Source organism: Cavia porcellus, unplaced genomic scaffold (assembly GCF_034190915.1).
Source record: "Cavia porcellus strain 051 isolate PalLab524CR breed Dunkin Hartley unplaced genomic scaffold, mCavPor4.1 scaffold_34, whole genome shotgun sequence".
NCBI lineage: Eukaryota > Metazoa > Chordata > Mammalia > Rodentia > Caviidae > Cavia > Cavia porcellus.
Genome location: NW_026947517.1, coordinates 9,619,963 through 9,637,684, shown reverse-complemented (window position 1 = coordinate 9,637,684; position 17,722 = coordinate 9,619,963). Strand labels below are relative to the sequence as shown.

The 17,722-nt window shown below is 36.3% G+C and overlaps 1 protein-coding gene and 1 long non-coding RNA gene across 4 annotated transcripts in view; one reads left to right on the top strand and one right to left on the bottom strand.

The window, feature by feature from the left end:
- The first annotated feature begins 2,779 nt into the window (after positions 1-2,779).
- LOC106027102 (uncharacterized) lies at positions 2,780-16,931 on the top strand. The gene is made up of 3 exons (XR_010045522.1): positions 2,780-2,881; positions 13,594-14,250; positions 16,116-16,931. It is a non-coding gene; the product is annotated as an uncharacterized LOC106027102 (long non-coding RNA).
- The window catches only part of LOC106026074 (serine/arginine repetitive matrix protein 1-like), a 36,641-nt gene continuing 24,578 nt past the window's right edge, over positions 5,660-17,722 (bottom strand). The window contains exons 2-6 of one of the 3 annotated variants that reach the window (XR_010045518.1): positions 13,452-13,502; positions 10,763-12,717; positions 10,500-10,532; positions 7,959-8,057; positions 5,660-6,208 (exon numbers count right to left, since the gene is read on the bottom strand). The gene's annotated coding sequence lies outside the window, so the exon portion shown is untranslated. Of the gene's footprint in view, positions 6,209-7,958; positions 8,058-10,499; positions 10,533-10,762; positions 12,718-13,451; positions 13,503-17,722 lie in introns of those variants that run through there. The other 2 variants (XM_063243164.1, XM_063243165.1) reach the window with 2 other exon arrangements.

Sequence of the window (17,722 nt, the reverse complement as noted above, 5' to 3'; positions counted from 1 at the left end):
AAATAATTAGCAACTGTATATTCATATATTGTGTATAATTATGGTTCAGTTACATTTCAATAAACAAAAACAAGCTATAGAATGAAAAGTAGAGCAGGAGTGACAGAATGATGCCACAAACCTGTAACTCCAGCAGGCTGGGGGATGAAGCAAGATTTGGGGGACATTCTTGATCTAATTCACAGAACCATCTCACAGTGATGTAGGAACATGAGTCAAGGAGTAGGGTGACTCTAAAACCCACTGTTTAGCAAATCAAATACAGGAAATAGTGCCAATTTGGAGTTTGTACTTTACAATAACATTTGTAAAATGGATATGTGACTAATTAATTTGTGTAGAAGTTTTAGGGCAGAAAAGATCTGTGGTGAAATCAACAAAATTATCAGCCTCAAGAAAATTTAAAGTGGGGCTCTTTCCCTCCAGTGAAATACACCTGGGTCATGGGTCTAAGTGTCAGCAGGAAATGGAAGTGGACAAAGTGCTTTTATTTGAGAGGAGGAGAGGTTAAATCAAGTCCTTTGACTATGCTTCTGGGGAGGAGGACTAGGGTCAGGGGTGCCCCTCCCTGAGGACTCCCATTGGTAGGCCTTTTAGATTTCTGGGTCTGTGGCTGGATCTGTTGCTGGGTCTATCAGAGAAGAACAAGGCACTGTGGCTAGATCTTGGGTGTAACAGGAGGCAAAACCACAGGTGCGGTTTATGTGGAAGGAAAATTTTGTTTCTTAGGGAAGAGGATAGTGGCTTTATACTTCACAGCAAATGGCTACATTCACACCACATACTACACTGAGGATCAAACATGAGTTCTCATTCAGCAAAAAAGGAATAGCTAAAAACCTGTGCTTCTGTAAGAAGTCAGTAAATAAACAAATAATGCAGTCCATGGTTAGCACACAGAGAACACACACTACATCATGATTGAACATACTGTAAAAAGATGAACCGGTTCATTGGGCAAGTTCTCCCTAAAGAGCAGACTTTGACAAGAGCATGCTAGCTGCACAGAGCCGGGGGAGATCATTCTAGGCAGAGTGAGTAGAAAGGATCTTGGCACATTTTAAAAACCTGAAAATATTCTAAAGATTAGTGGACCTGAAAGATGACAAGGTGGTTAAAGGTGTAAGAGATGGAAGAAATGCGTGGAGGCTTTATTTACTAGGCTGTGAAATTTGTTTTTGAATCAAAGTATGGCTTTTGAAAGCGGCTGGGCAGGGGACAGAAATGATATCTAATTTGCTTTTTAAAAGTCAGTGTGGCTACTGTGTTGATGACGGGTTGTACAGAGACCCTAGTGACATCCGGAAGGTTAATGGAGTGTGGACACAGGATATTTGATACAGCTTTCTTTCTACTTGTGCTCAAATTCTAGGAGGTCTAATCTAAAACTACTACAGCCATTTCATTTGACTAGAACTAAGTTCAGTGGCCACATGTCACTTTAAAAGCCAGAAAACACAGTCTTTTATTTGGGGAATTTACACTAGGGGAAAGTAAAAATGAGTATGCAATAATCAGGAAAGGTGGAATGAAAGGGATATAGATTAAAAACAGTTCAGAATTTGTCACAGATGATAGTTTAGATTGGTAAATAGAGTTTTCAGGAAGGACTGATGAAGTTCAAGAATATAACATCTGGAAAGCAGAATGCAGCGCAACTTCATAAACAGGTAACAATGCATTCTGCATTCATTTAAATAAAGTAGTACTTTCACTCTTTAACCTGCAACACCTAATTTCAATGTAAATATAAATTAGAATTTTCTAGAATATGTACAATTTCCTTGTTGAGTGGGGCGTGCTCCTGTTGTAATTTTACCAGCTAAATGTGACATATTAATCTCATGGTGTCTCAATATGTTTATTATTAAACATTCTTGCAAGCTTTTCTTTTTATGGCCGCATATATTTTCCAAACTCTGAATTTAAAAGATAATATAAATAGTATCATTTGCCTTGAATTTTAAAATTTTTCTGTTTTGTACAAATTCAATTTATAAGTGATAATCAGATGAACTACAAAATACAGACTTATAAAACCTCTAAGAAGGTTTTGAGTCCAGCTGATATTCTTAAATTTTTTATTTAGCAGCACAAAGAGGCATCTGAATTTATGCTGCAGGTAAACATAATGAGAGCATATAAGACCATTATTTTTTCTAGCAAATGTTAAAATTACAAGATACCTACCACATAATTATGATGCCACGGAGCAGAGGTGATTATAAATTCAAAAGTGCTGTATATGTCACTTAACGCAGTACTTTTGCTTTCTAGTATAAAAGAAAAATAATAAAATGAAATCATGTTGGGACTGGGGATTGACAAGTGCGAGGTTTTTAGTTTGATACTCTGCCTGGTACACATATACACACACATACACAAGAAGAAATCGTGCTGAAATTTTTAAATTAAACTCCACACTTCCACAATCAATAATACTAGTTTAATTAGCATTCATGTTGTTGATTAAAAGATAAACAATGAGCTGGGATTTAGCTCAGCAGCACAAGCACCTGCCTGGCAAGTGCAAGGTTGTGAGTTCAATCCCTGGTACAAAAACAAACAAACAAAAAGATAAACAATGAAAAGTCAGTTCTTTCTATGAGATAAGGAAAATTACTGAATTTTAATCTTAACATAATGCCAGAACCACTAACAAGTACTATCCTATTGGGACTAATATTTAACTGTTAGTTTTTCAAAGATTTTACTGAGTGATATATATACAATATTATATTAAATTATATATATATATATATATATATATATGTATTTATTCTTTTAAAATTGTGTCTGTTCATCTGCATTACCAACTTGAAAAGATGAAGAGACTTTGAAAGAAGTGATTGGATTGTGAGGAGACTAACCTCATCAATGGGTAAGTTTATCCATGAGTTTATAGCTGAGTGGGCTTTAGGGTGTGGGTCCAGCTGGAGGAAGCAGGCCCCAGAGACAGGACCTCGGGGACTGCATCTGTCCATCAACTCTCTTTGGCTTTGCCCTGTTCTCCCACCCTTCTGGGGTATTTTGAGCTGTCTTCCTGTGAATGCTCTACTGCCATGTTATTTGAGCCTTAAAATTAAACAATCATGATTTGAAAACTCTGAAAATATGAACCAAAATAAGCTTTTCTTTTAAATTATGAGGTTTGGAAGTTTTGTCCAGCAACAGAAAAGTGAACAGTTCAGAAAATTTCCAATAGAGAAGTGGGGTGATTACTGTAGCTACACATGACCATGGGGCTCAGAAGCCTTTGTAACTATTTCTCAGGAGGAATGTGTGATTTGGTGATGTGGGCTTCAGACTCCTAGAAAGCTATAAACAGAGACTGATAGATGATTATCACAGTAGCTCTGAAGCTCTGAATGTTGAAAGGATTTAGAAAAAAATTGTACTCAAGAAGCTCTAGACTTGTGATGGAAAGAGAGAATTCTTTTGACAATTGGACAAGAGACCAAAATGCTATATTCTTACAAATCATTTTTCTAGTTTATCCACATGCTAAAACTCTGTAAGGCTGAGTTCAAGGTGATGCATTAATTGGTCTGGTGGAGCAAAAATACTATAGGACCAGCATCCCTGCCTGCTAGGAGATCCTGAGAGGCTGCTGAGTCCCTGGGAGTGGAGTGAAGCTGCAGTGGATACCACAGAAACTTGGAGATGCCAGGAAAATGGAACATGGTCCAAAAAGTTATAAGCAAGGAGCAGAACCAGCAGAAGAATGAGGTCATGGTGTATTTGAAGATCAAATGTATTTGAAAGATGTAAGGTTATTGAGAAATTAATCATAGTTTAAAGATGTGTAATTAAGTGTCAAATTGACAAAGTCATAGACTTCAATCAGTTGAGCTTCACTGTAGTCTTGACTGGACTGAGAGACCCCTGGAGAGGTGTCAGATTGTGAGGGCAGTAACCTCATTAATACTGAGTTTGTATTTTAATGGGCTTTTCTGACATGGAGTATAGTTTAAGGAAATGGGTCAAGAGAGCATAATTTTGTGGACTATATTAGTCACTGAAACTTTCTTCTTTGGCTCTTTGTAACCTGCTCTGCTTTCCAAATGCCATGAGTGTAGCAGCTTTCCTCTGTGATGCTTTTCCCCCAGGGGGACGGAAATCTCTGAAAGTATGGGCCAAAATGAAGCTCTGTGCATTTGGATTGCAAATGAGAGATATTTTTGGCCCCAAACAGAAAAGCGACAAATGTGATTCTCAAACAATCATACAATTCAGATATCTGTCAAGCTACCTAATATATTGTATGCTCTAAATACATTAAACACTGACAATCAATAAGCTGAACATTTCCAGTAAGTATATGTATATATATATATATATATATATATATACATATATATATTCATCTATATCATATATAATGTATATTTATTTTTATTCTTAACAACCTAGACCGTGCAAGTGTCATAAAGACATCTACAAAAATATGTTTAATATTTGGAAGCCTCTTGATAAGAGTTTTAGTTTTCAAGTTATAAAACTTTTTTCATACTTGAATTCACAAAACAATTATATAATGCAGAAACGAATGCAGAATCATTATATGTATTTTAATATGAGTAAATGGCGAGTGAGAAATAAGTGACATACCCAAATTCACATAAAAGCTAAATAATATTCTTAGACTAGGTCCTCTAATTCAATTTCAGTATTTAGTTGTTCAAAACTGGAATGTTCCCTGAAAGTCCACATGTTAACGGTGATTCCTGAGACTGGGAGGCTGTAGAAACAAGAGTTGGGGCTTGGTGAGTGCTGTGCAGTCATCATGAACACATGCTCTGAGGAATTATGACTCAGGCTGTCTCTCTGTGCTCACGATGCGAGCAGGGTTACTTCACCACAAACTTCATGCAGTCTTGTGCTGCCCCTTCCTCATCAGAGGACTGAAACTATTAAGTCTTTCTCATCTAGACTGCAATCTCTAAAACTGTAGGCAAAATTAAACCGTTTCTTTTCATGAACTGACAATCATACCTTAATTGACTAATACATTTATTTCACCACCCCTCATCTCTGAACTATGGTGGAGAGATTTATGCATTCCAGTTAATACCTCCATGAGATACTCTTAGAAACTGGTTCACATTTATTTACTATCTTACCATATTGAATTTTTGTTAGAAACATGTTTTTCTTACTTTCATGCTATTCTGTTGCTTAAAATGAAACATTCAAGCAGACATGGAAGCCAATCTGAGAAAAAAACTGTCAATTTGCCTGTTTATTAAAGTGTGATATATTTTTGAAAACAATAAAATATATATCTTAAATAAAAATTATCAATCAAATAAGTGTTTCCTAGATGTGAATGTATGGGCTAGTAACTAAAGCAATGATTTCCTTTATTCTTTAGCCTTGATTAGTAACAGTTCTTAAATCAACTCCCACAATTACTATTATACTCATATTGTATTGTGATAATATACTATGTGTTATAATATCTATTAAGTATAATAATATATGTTAACCATACTGATATAAAAATCTCATATTTTTAAACCATTTAGAAATTTTGAATTATTCACATTTTACTTTAAAATAATAAAAGTTAAGTTATGCAAACATTGGAAGTACTACTGAGGACTTTGAATATAAGCATTTTACTATTTAGCCACAAAGAAAGATAAATTTGAGTTATTTTTAGGAAAATGATTGCATTCTGAGAACAAAATGTTAAATGACATTAAACAAATGTACCAGCTGAATACCACATGGCTTTTCTTATATGAGAGTTAGGAAAAGTATATAAAGCAAAATAAATGATAGGTAATAAGAATTAGGAGGATAGATCTTTCTCAGTAGAGAAGGGGATCACCAGGTGAAAGGGAAGGAGCACTGTAAAAGGAATTAAAGTGTGTTATGTACTTGTAATAATTCTCCACAAGACATATAAATACTATATGTACTATATGCATATACAAAGTAGGATAAAAGTAAATATAATTTTGGAATGTCATTAGTAAATATTAACAGAGAGCTGTATGATGATCAGTATTTGACATTTTCATGTGGTAGATTTCAAAGCTTGAAACTACAAAAGGTAGCTCCACGCCAAAATACTGTTTATCTTGGAGTCTTGCAAACTTTGTCCCTGTGAAAAGAGCAAACTTTGCAGCAGCCCTTTGAATTCTATTTCTTTGCTGTAATCTGCAAGTGACAGAGTTCACAGCCACTGCTCGTGGGTAGCCTAGCAGCAAATGGGAAAATAAACGGGTTAAAATAAATTAAGAAAATTTATTTACCTTTAAAACATGTTTTGATGTAATTACTGTTAACTTTATCACTGAGTACTAAGTACCTATATTTTGCAATGTTGTTAAAAAGTAAACACAAAATATTCACTCTAAAAATGTTGCTATAGAGTGAGGGCGAATACTGGCAAGGCCCAGGGCGCGGGGAAGAGGGCTCCCCTCACCAAGCCGGCCTGGCTTGCTGCTCACTCAGCACCAGGGAAGGGCGCCCCTCGACTCTGGAGGCACAGGCGTGTTTTTAACCAGCAAGAAAAAGTCACCGGGGACTGGCATGTCTGGAGCAGAGCGGGGTTTGGGCCCCTCGGCGCTGCCCTGTCCTCAGAGTGACTGTTTCCAGGTTGCTGCTGGAAGACTCTGTCCCGCAGCCCCGCGTGCCCAGGCGGTGCCAGGCGTGCAGGGCACTGGAACCCTGTGCCGAGGCGTGTGGCCAACAGTTCATGGATAATCCAGAGGAAGTCTGCAGTGGAGGCCCCCGGGGATAGTGAACAGTCTGCCAGTAACAGGCATGAGCCGGGAAACTCTAATAATGTGGAGGAATTCTGGGCTGGAGTGAGTGTCCACCATCCTGAGCCCCAGAGTTTGGGGTCATCGCTCCCGCTGCCTGTCAAGGAGCTGCCAGGCCTCCAGCACACACTACCGGCTCCGCAGGTCTCCAGCTGCCTGCCCCAACCTCAGTGACCCTCTCTCAATCCCAGGAACTGGGCTGTCAGAGGCCCAGGATTTTATGAATATTTCTGATCAACTTCATAAGCTACTGATACATTTAATGTTCATTTTTCTAGTATTACAAATAAGTTTATGCAATAAGAAATAATTTATAACATTATCTGATCAGAAATAATAGAAGTATTCCTTTAAAACTCAGTAAGCATTTCTATGTGCATCTGAAAAGAATATGTACAGAAGCAGATTTATTTGCAATTTTGTGAAGTCTTCCTCTGATCTTTAGAGTATTTATTCTTGAATCTTATACTACCCACATGTAGTGATTTAAGAGTACATTTTCCCTGTAAATACATTAATATTTTTCATCAATTAAATAATATTTGAGTAAAAATTGATGCTTTAAAATAGCTTTCATACTTTTTATTTCATTTGCGAAAGTCAGACAAGAAGCATATAACACAGAATTATGATACAGAACTTTTTATATCAATTTAAAATTTATCCATTCCAAAATAACCCAAGATGGACTGCTCATAATAAGTATTGCTCAATTGGTTTTCAAATTATTCAAGTTTTTCAGATGTAAACTGTCATAGTTTTAAAAATTGGTCCATTTTACAATCACAGTATTGGAATGATTTTGATACCTTTCTAGGCAGTGTAAAATTATTCACATATGTGATTGGTTTCATAAATTGTGATTGATAATTTAAAAGATATGAAGAGGACTTTTCATCCTGTGTTATCTACAATTTGGTTTATTCATATAACAAATTTCAGGTCATAGATTTTAAAACATGTGAAGTTTTTACCACTCAGAAAATAGTGTATTTACTTTTGGCTTCCTAATGCTGCTTATAAAACTAGATACAATTAATTGTGTACTCTGCCACATGTAGGTTTCAAGATAGCCATGAACACTGGAGAAGGCAACAGGGTATCCATAAAACATGTAACAGTACAGATTTGGAGGAACACTTGACACAAGTTGTTGGAGGGGGGAGGTATCTGGCCACTTACCTCATCTTAGTTCCAAAGTAGAGGAGAAAAGATAAGTCCTTCTCATTTTAGAAACATCATATTCTAACCATCTCCAGGAATGAAATGTGTGCCAATAGCCTGGAATACGATCAAAATAATTTAAAATATACTTTTGCAAAGTCAGCACCGAGAGAACTTTTACGATAATCAAGCAAGACAAATATCACCTGAAAATTCACAGCTATTGTTTTACTTATGTGACCTTAGTCTTAGCCAGCTTTGGTGCTACAGGTCTATAATTTCAGCTATTGAGAGGGTAAAGAGTCAGGAGGGTCACCATCCCAGGCCACTAAGTAAGATCTTTTCTAAAAATTAAATTTGAAAATTGCTGGAGATATAGTTCAGTGATTCTTGAGATCAATGTCCAATACCACAAAATAAACAAAAAAAAAAACATACAATATTTTAAATCCTTAAAGTTTAGGAAAATGACTCTCCTGAAGTCTGAGGAGAGATTGGAGGAAGCTATGAGAGAAGTAAGTGGTCAAGAATCACAAAGAGAACAGGCCCCACAGGTGACATATCAGAGCTCATGTTCACAAACCTCATCAAGCAGCCATAAAAGTCTACCTGGAGACCTGAGAAAGCACTACTCAGGTTATTAACCAGAAGAAAGCAAGAAAAGGAAAGGTACTAAACTGTGATGACATCATCATGGATCCTTTTCCTCCTTAGGAAAGCCTTAAACTAAAAGCAAAGCAAAAATATTTAAGGAAATAAAATATTGTACACATATCTCCCATTGATATAGACAGAAATAAAAAAATATTGCTTTACAAAATTTAGGATTTATAAGACAGTATCACCGTGATGTGAGTGAAGCAAGGCTATTCCAACAATGAGAAATAAATTATTTACCTATTAAAAGACTAAAGATGATTAATGGCAAATTTCTCATAAATGTGGGACAAAGAGCAAATGATTAAAAAGAATTATAAGTAGGAATTATTTTTTCAAACACCTATTACAATTATGTTTTAATATTAATATTCAAAATGACAGTGAATGAACTAGTGAGGCCAATAAGTAAATGAAAAAAACAAAACAAAATAGGGGAAACATGTCAAACTCCAACCTGTATATGTGAATGTGTGTAGTTATAGTATCAATTGTGTCTCAATAAAATGACCAAATAATTAAGGGAATAATCAGCAAAAAATAAATGAACTAGAATTAAAAAGCAGAAAATTGATTATGTACACCTACTTGACAGTTGTACATGGTACTATTTTAACGTAAAATATATCAATAAATAGAAAATGAGAAAAGATGTCACTCTTTGCAAATGAGATGATTGTCCAAATAAAATATCAATAAAAATCCAAAACATGTTTACAATCCAGTGATAAGCTGAAAGAAACAAAATCAGTATATAAATTATATATGTGTAATATCCATTATCACAGGAAAACCAGTGGAATTCTTACTCATAAATCTAGAAAATGTCTGTGAGAGACTTGTGTTGAAAATAATAAAACTTCCTCTTCCGTAGTCCTCCTGGTGTTTGTTACCCCTGTGTTCTCTGGGCTTCCTCTTGTGACATTCCAGCTTGCTAAACATTTTTCACACTTACAGATAAGAAAATTAAACAGGTTTTCATTGTACTTTCATCCAAGTAGTCCCTGCTGTCCTTCTTATTCTTTAATGATTATGCTGTCGGACTGTGAATCAGCTGTGTATTGAAGTTATAAATGTGACATAAGGCGCTTTTATGAAAGCCATTTTGCATATCTACATCTTCTTCCCTGCATTTTGTTCTGGCTTCTACTCAAAAACCTAATGGGCTGGGAAGGCAATAAGGACCCAAGAAAGATTTGAAAGTTTTATTAAATGACTACTTTTTAAGCCATGAAAGGAAACAATAACTGTCACAAAAGTCTTCAAAATCTGAGGTATGAAAAAGAGTGGGGTTATTGACCACCAAAAAAAAAAAAGTGCAAAACAAGACAAGAAAATCTTGCACAGAAAGAGCCTGAGAACGTTCCACAAATCTCCTGCTGCTCCAGGGGAGCAGGAGAAATGAAGAGCGAGGCTTGGCTATGAAATCCTTAGGAAATCTGAGGATGAAATGAGAAGCAATACACACATAAGGCTGAAGACTGGAGCCCATGGTAGGGCCACACATGAAGCGAAATCATGCTCAAAAGACCAAAACAGAAACAGCAAATGGCATCTTTCAACTGACAACCTACACTCAAAGACGGTTGTTACCCTGCATTCAATAGATGACCTCACTATGTCAGACTCTGCAATGAGTCATTGAAAAGGCTTAATTCATGTTTTATGAAACAAAAGCTGGTCGAAACAGTAGAAGACAGGATTTTCTTGGTGTTGATGATTAGTTTTTTTCTCCAAATGTGATGGGGATTTCTTTGTGAATTAAGCTTAAATATCAAAATTGATAATGCATTTTTTCTGTATATTACTTTTTAGGCTTGTGAAAAGTAATAAGTGTTTTCATAGTTGTACCTTTTTCAAATAATCACAAGAAAGAAATTCCAAATATTTTAAAAGACTTACCAATGTAGAGGGTCCTTGAGTTTAATCCCCATACTGAAAAAAAAAAAAAAAAGTAGAGGGTCATATAAGAGAATGTATGACACTGTGATAGAAAAAACCCATTGAAATTTAAGAGGGAAATATAGAAAATCAGAGTGCCTTCGGGGATTAAATTGTATATTAGTGAATCAAGGGAATTTCTATGAATCAAGTAATTAAACAAAGGCTTTAAATTCTAGTAACTCACAATTCAATGACTCAATGTGGAATCACCCAGAACTTACATTTTTTTAAAAAGATATGTTCGCAATTTCTTTGGGAATCTGAAAGCTGGTCTTTTCAGGCTGATTTAAAAAAAAAAATCAAAGCTGAAAGATGTGTGTCTATTTAATTATTTCATGAGGAACTGTTCCCGGGGCTTAGGAGGGTGTTCCCAATCCATCTTTTTGCCTCTATGTTGGCCGGGTCTTCTTGGGAAGCTCCAGGACATTCTCCATGAGTCCAGCCCCAACGCACTGCACTGCCTGTGCCGTTGGTACATTACAGTGGATCCTACACAGCAGCTGCCCTGGTGGGGAGTCAGGGAAAGCTGAGAGGTCGGGTCCACGTGGAGGTTCCCGACTGGTAGGATGTTTCTACTTCCGGAAACATTCTGTTACTGTAGATTTTCCTCAGGGTAGGAATGGCAGCAATGTTTTCCCCTCAAGCTGTAGAGAGACTCTGAGATACTGTTACTAAATGTTAGTAACAAGATATTGTTACTAACACTGTGGTAGTGTATTGTTATCTTCTCTACACTGAGGACACTCTGGTGCAGTTCACTAGACCAAAACAAAGCCAAACTGAAAAAACAAGAAAACCCTTGTCATCCAGGAAAACACTGAATGTCCAGCTCTGCCAGTGATTAAAATGGTAAGCCTTTTAATTGGTCCCAAGTATAAACATGCTCATTTGGCCAGTCAAATTCCCAGTCAGCATTAATAATGCTAAAGTCATTTGCTCATCTACATTTTTTTAATGGACTTACTCATCTTGGTATTATTTTATTCTCGTCTACATTTTACACCCTAATTTTCTACATATGTGAAGTCAAAAGAAAAGTATTCCAGATTTTGGCTTTTAAAACACCAACAAGCCATCTGTCTATTGTTTCCACTTACAAACAAACATCTCTCTGTGCATGTAGAGTTTCAAGAGGAGTGCAGCTGTTCGGTACTTCAAATGGAGTTTACATCTTAGCCTGATGCTGGTGTAACAAGTGGACTTTAGGATTTGACACACCAACCTACTGTTTTCGTTTTTGGTTTTTTTTTTTTTTTTGTAGTTCTATATTATGTGTACCCTTACACAGCTTTGTTTTGTTTTGTGTTTTTCTCTTTTTCCTCTTAAATAAATTTAAAAAAAAAAAAAGGATTTGACACACGTAGTTAACTTTAGTTCAGGGAACACCAAGATGACAAACTCAAATTTTATTAATTTTGGAGGACCTCATAACAAATGATTAATGTCAGTTTGGCCTGGAATCAGATAATGTTAGCAGGCCCAGTAGGGAAGCAAACAGATTACACAGAGAAAAAATGAAGACCAGGTGGGAAGAAGGCAGCAGCTGATACAGCTGTGCATTTAAGACCCTCTCCACTGAATTACCTTGGCCTTTATTCTGTTTTGCCTCGTTAGGCTAAACAGCATGATTTTTCCCACCAGCACAGCTGCACCTGAGGAGCCTGCGCAGGAGCATCCTGACTGTCTGCCTGCACTCTCGGGCTTACCTGAGGCTCTCTGTTCATGACTACCAGAAACTGAAAATTTTCATTTCTAATTTCATGATAAAACCTGAAAACGGTATCTGTTAACTTCTTCATCTTCTTTAAGTGGAACGCAGGTCCTTGTTCTTTGACACAAAGTATATTAGATAATTACAAAGGAAAAAATACAGGTTTTCCAGGTAAAGAATCAAGATGATTGTGACATATCCGAGAGCATTTTTCTTTCTGCATGTCTCTTCTACTTCATTTCATTTTTACTGCTTCCTTCATATTGTGCAACTTTCTTTTTGCATGCACAGGGATCCTTTGCTGTTGCCCGACAGCACGCAGTGCTGTTGCATTTGGCTTGATATCCATCTTTGTCTATCACTGCAGTCTTGTCTTCTGTCTTCTCCTGTTTCCTAGCTGACCTCTCCGCCTGTCCTGTGGGTTACAGATTCTCAGTGAACAGCTCACACAAGTATAGATGTTCCCTACAAACAAGAGAATAGTAAGAACAGCAAAAGAATATAATGCAATAATTTGAAAATACATTTTAGTAACTAACATACCATTAATATCATCAAATATTGTTAGTTCTGCCCAGTCAAATGGCTACAATCATTTCAAGTAAACCTTGAAGTCACATTTCAACGTTTCCTTGTGTCTCTGCACTATGTTGTCTTTATGTTTACCTCTATTTTTCTCTACTTGCTTCAATTATTTGTTATAAAAATACAGAAAAAGTACATTAATTCTTCATAGTGTTGTAGTTTAATAGGTAGTAAAGAATATGTTCTGGTTTCACTGGTTATCCCCAGAGTACTTCACAATTGGTCTGAAATTTTAGCTAAATTTCGTAAAATTCAGATAATTTCCAACTATTTGATAGATGCTCTGCTGTGCTCACAAAGGACATTGTCTTTGTTTATAGCTTAAATATTTATTTGGTGAAAAACTGTCCTATCTCACAAAGTTATTTATCCTTCAGAAAAGAGAATCCTTTTATCTGTCCTTAGCATGTCTGAACCCATTCAATGACAACTTGGTTTCCATCTATGAGTATTACAACATATCTCTTTTCTAAATAGAATATATGTGTAACTTTACTTCTTGAATGCCATTTTTATGCCTTGACTTCCTTGAATTCTGTATAATTAAGTATATTTTTTCCATATTTTTTAACACCCTTATTGCCTGTACTATGAAAAAAGTACATGATACTTACACTCACAAAAATATGTGTAGCAATTTTGATTATTGATTCAACCTGGTATTCCTGGATGGAGACAAAGTTAGAGAATGTAAGGATAAACATTAAAGAATGAATTATTTTAAACTAATTGCTTTGTCCCTCCTTGGATTTCAAGATGTATTTAGAGGAGTGAAATGAGGATTTCATCTACCAGACATCATCCACACATCTCCCAGAAGGCAATAAGTGGGAAAAAAGGGCACACTAATGCTTTGTCTATGACTTCCATTCTACCATGAGATTAAAATGTCACCACCAACTAAAAAAAGAATGAGGAGAAGCCAGTAGGAGCCAATACTTACAATGATTTGAACCAGGTATGTCAATCCAGCAAAATTCACTAACAGCAAATGTTCCATGGGTCTCTCTTGCTCCCCAAAACCTTGCAGTGGGTCGACTAGAGAAATTTAGCAGCTTATATGGATTACTCAGCACTTCTACATCCTACAGTGTAGAGGACATGCCCTTAGGGCTCTAGGATATTGTGTTAATTTGAAAAGTTTAGAAGTTTAAGGGACTCAGCAGGGGGTCAGGGTCCTCACTTGGGAAAAGTTCTGAGACTGTGCCAGAGAGGGGCAGAGGGTGTGAGTGTTAGACCAGCAGAAGGTGGAGAGCCTGCATACAATGTAAGAGAGGAAAAGAGGTTTGTTCTCCCCTTTTTGCTGTTGTTGCTTTGTTGTCTTCTGCAGCTTGAACTGTTGCCCCCCAGTCAGGCCACCTGCCTTGGAACCAGCTGATTATGGACTGAAACAAACTACACAGTCTAAAAACGGTGAGCTAAATAAACACTTTCTTTCTTTCACGTGGTCATTGGGCATTTTGTCTAAGAAACAAGAGAAAAGTAACTAAAAGTAACACTCCATACCAAAAGCTGTTACCTGATTTCTTTTAGGATAATTGTTGCAGCCCAGGAAGCAGGGTAAATACTTTGGCAGTGCATAACATCTAAACCGAATTTGGATCAGGTCACTATTGTACAGTATTTCTTATTGTTGGTACTATCATTACCAGGTAGTTAAATCTTATGCTGGGATACACATATCTCATTAATATTGAAAATATATTTAATGATTATTCTAATGTTATAAGAGAAAATAAACAGCAGTTATAAAAAAAGAAATAAGGGGAAAAGTTAGTGTTCTTAATATTTCTCAAAATGACTAGAAACAAGGTAAATATGCTCATTGTCCTGTGGACTACACTGAAAGTCATTTTTGAAAGAAAAAGGCCAACTGTCATATACCTGCTATGTTTCTCCAGACATTCTCTCCTCCCTTCTTAGTGATGTCTTCTTTACATTTAATTCATTCTCTCAGCTACTCCAAAAGCTTAGTAAATTTTTATATTGTTATATATTCAGTCCTTTCTCCACCCATATTCTAAAAATCTTTTCTGCCTTTCTTTTATTCACAATTATCTGCTTATATCTCCTTATATGTCTTTATCTTTTTATGTCAGATATCTCACAGCTTATCTGTGTGGTGGCTTATGCTTGAAGAAGATACTGGTCTTAATGTTAAGGCTTTTATATCAGAGACTCTACTCTTGATATCATATTCCTAGTGGAACTAGGAATTATATTAACTAGGAATATTATGTATAACTGTAACTAGGAATATTATGTATCATAATAATTAATATTATTCATTTAAATTCTACACTGGTTTTCAAACACCAGCATACAAATTTCTCTATGAATGTCATATAAAACCTTTAAAATTACTTTCTCTTGTTTTGAGGATAGGAGATAGTTTCATACTTAGAACTATATTACATTCTTATACTCCCATAGATGTTCAGTCATTAGGACAGATTCTATCTTCCTTGACAGTTATAAGCATGATCATATACCTTGCAACTGTAAGGGAAAACAAATACCTAGCACCTTGGGCCAGATCTCAAAAGGAAAGACAAAACAAATGCAGTCACACCCTAAAGATAAACATCAGGGATTGATATTCTGCATGGATACACATCACCTTGAGGAAGCCAGAAGGGGCCACTAATTCAGCTGCTACAAGCAAAGGCCCTCATCCTTAAGTTAATCAATGCTACCTGAGCAATTAGACTGATAATCTTACTGGTTGACCATAATTCTGTCCCACCTCTTGCTCATCTTGTGTGCCCACTTTTCCCAGGTTGGACCTGCCTCATCTTGTGGCTTTCTTGGGCAATCCACGTGGGACCCTTTCTGTGTATCTCTCAGACAGAAATTTTCTTTCTCTGCTCTTAACATCTGTTGATTCAAAAATTCAATCTTAATTTTAGAGAACACAACACATATGAACATCTAGTTTCTTTGCCCTATATCAAATTATGCATTTCAGAGGGATTGCCTCTCCATCCTTCAAGTGAAACACTCTTGTAAAATCGCCAAGGAGTTTTTAAAAATATTTACATCTCATACAGAAATTACAACTACAAATTTTCTAAAGTGTGGAGGAGAGAGAAGACCAGGAAGCAGGAAACTGGCCTATTTAGTGTGTAGCTAAGCCAAAAGAAATATTAAATGGGAATTCTCACTTTATTCTTAATTTCTACACAAATTTCTCTTCACTTTTTACACTTTCTCAGTGAATATGTGATGAGTTCAACATTTTCTCATTGAGCTGCTTTATTTTTATTGTTTCACCCTAGCAATGATCACCACTTAAAATGTGATAATGATACAGGAAAAGTATAACACCAAACCTGCTCGTGTTCAGATGTGCCAAGTTTGAAAATGAATTCCAGAAGACAAAGCAGGTAAAGAATAGGAAAGATTTATTAAGACATAGTCTCTGAAAGACAAGAGGAGTCTCAGAAATGGATTGTCACTGAAGGCTCTGTGAAATACAACTTGTCCAGCATGTGGATACAACATGGTTCAAACTATAATCAATCAGCAAGAATATAAATATAGCCACTTAGCTCTTATTGATCCAATAGGAAGCAGAGTGCCAGGGTATGGGACTGACATCACTAGCCTTGGCTATCTATGACTTCTCAAACAAGAACATTTTGAGAATGGATAAGTCCAGCTGTTCGGGTCACCCACTGGGTGTCCAATACATATCTAGTTTTAATGGACTGGATGATACCAATTACAATGTAATCTTAAGTCCCATTCACCCTTTAGGGATGTATGTAAATCTATACATTGTATTTTAATCTTGAGGCCTTGCCTTCTTCAGATACACCTTCATGTTAGGGACCAAAAATCACAATGGCTAGTGTTGCACACTTCCATAAGAGATTAACAGAGGCTTGAAGTTTTGTGTATCACACTTTTGAGATTTTCCATTATCCCTATAGGGGCAAATCATCCTCTCCCATGTACTAAGATTAAGTTTAAAACTATGAAGAGTAAAGTATCTCCAGGGCAAGATTCTCATTAGTGTAAAACCACAGCTACCTGCTAAATTACTGTCATCCGATCGTCCCCTCCCCCATCAATAAATGCTGAGGTCAAGTTTCCTTGTGGCTGCTGTGTAGCCTTGTGAATCATCCTGGATCCCCTTGTACCACCACTTTGTCTCTCTCTCTCTCTTTTCTTTTATTTTCTTTCTCATTTCTTTCATTTCTATCTTTCTTTTGCTTCTTTCTCTTTTTCTTTTTCTTTCTTTCTTCTGTGCATGGTAGCACCTGACAGGAGATTGGGTCTCACTGTAGGAGTCTCTGATAAGTCCAGTCTGTTTTGATATATTCTCATTTTCACATTGACTTCCTCCTGGGCCTGTTCCTTTCTTACTGCCTATTAATTTTTACCTAATTTAATTACCTATAATATTAAGACTGCTTTGTGCCAGTAACCTATTGTAGAATACAGCATAACTGGTAAAAAAAATCTCAGGAGCACATAATGCTAGGATTATATTACCCCTGCACCTTAAGTTATTTGAGAATTAGAAGTTTTTCAGACTTTCACTTGATTTGAGTGGCAGCCAACCACATTTCACTTTTCTTTCTTATACATTAGTCTACTCTGGGCATGTTTGCACAGAAATCAAAGTAAGAACAAAGCAGTCAAGAAAAACATACAAGGTTTCTGGAGGCTTGCTCTATGAAATAATATGCACTACCTTTCCGAAAACATGTTATATCACACATGGAGGGATACACTGCTTTTATTGCAGGGAAGGCCCAAGATTACCGGAACACTTGGAAGTGGTCGATTCCGATGCCAGTCACGCAGCACACGTGCACTCCCATTGCTTGTTGTTTTCTCACTCAAAGTGTAAGCTGCGTGTAGTCAAACTTACTCT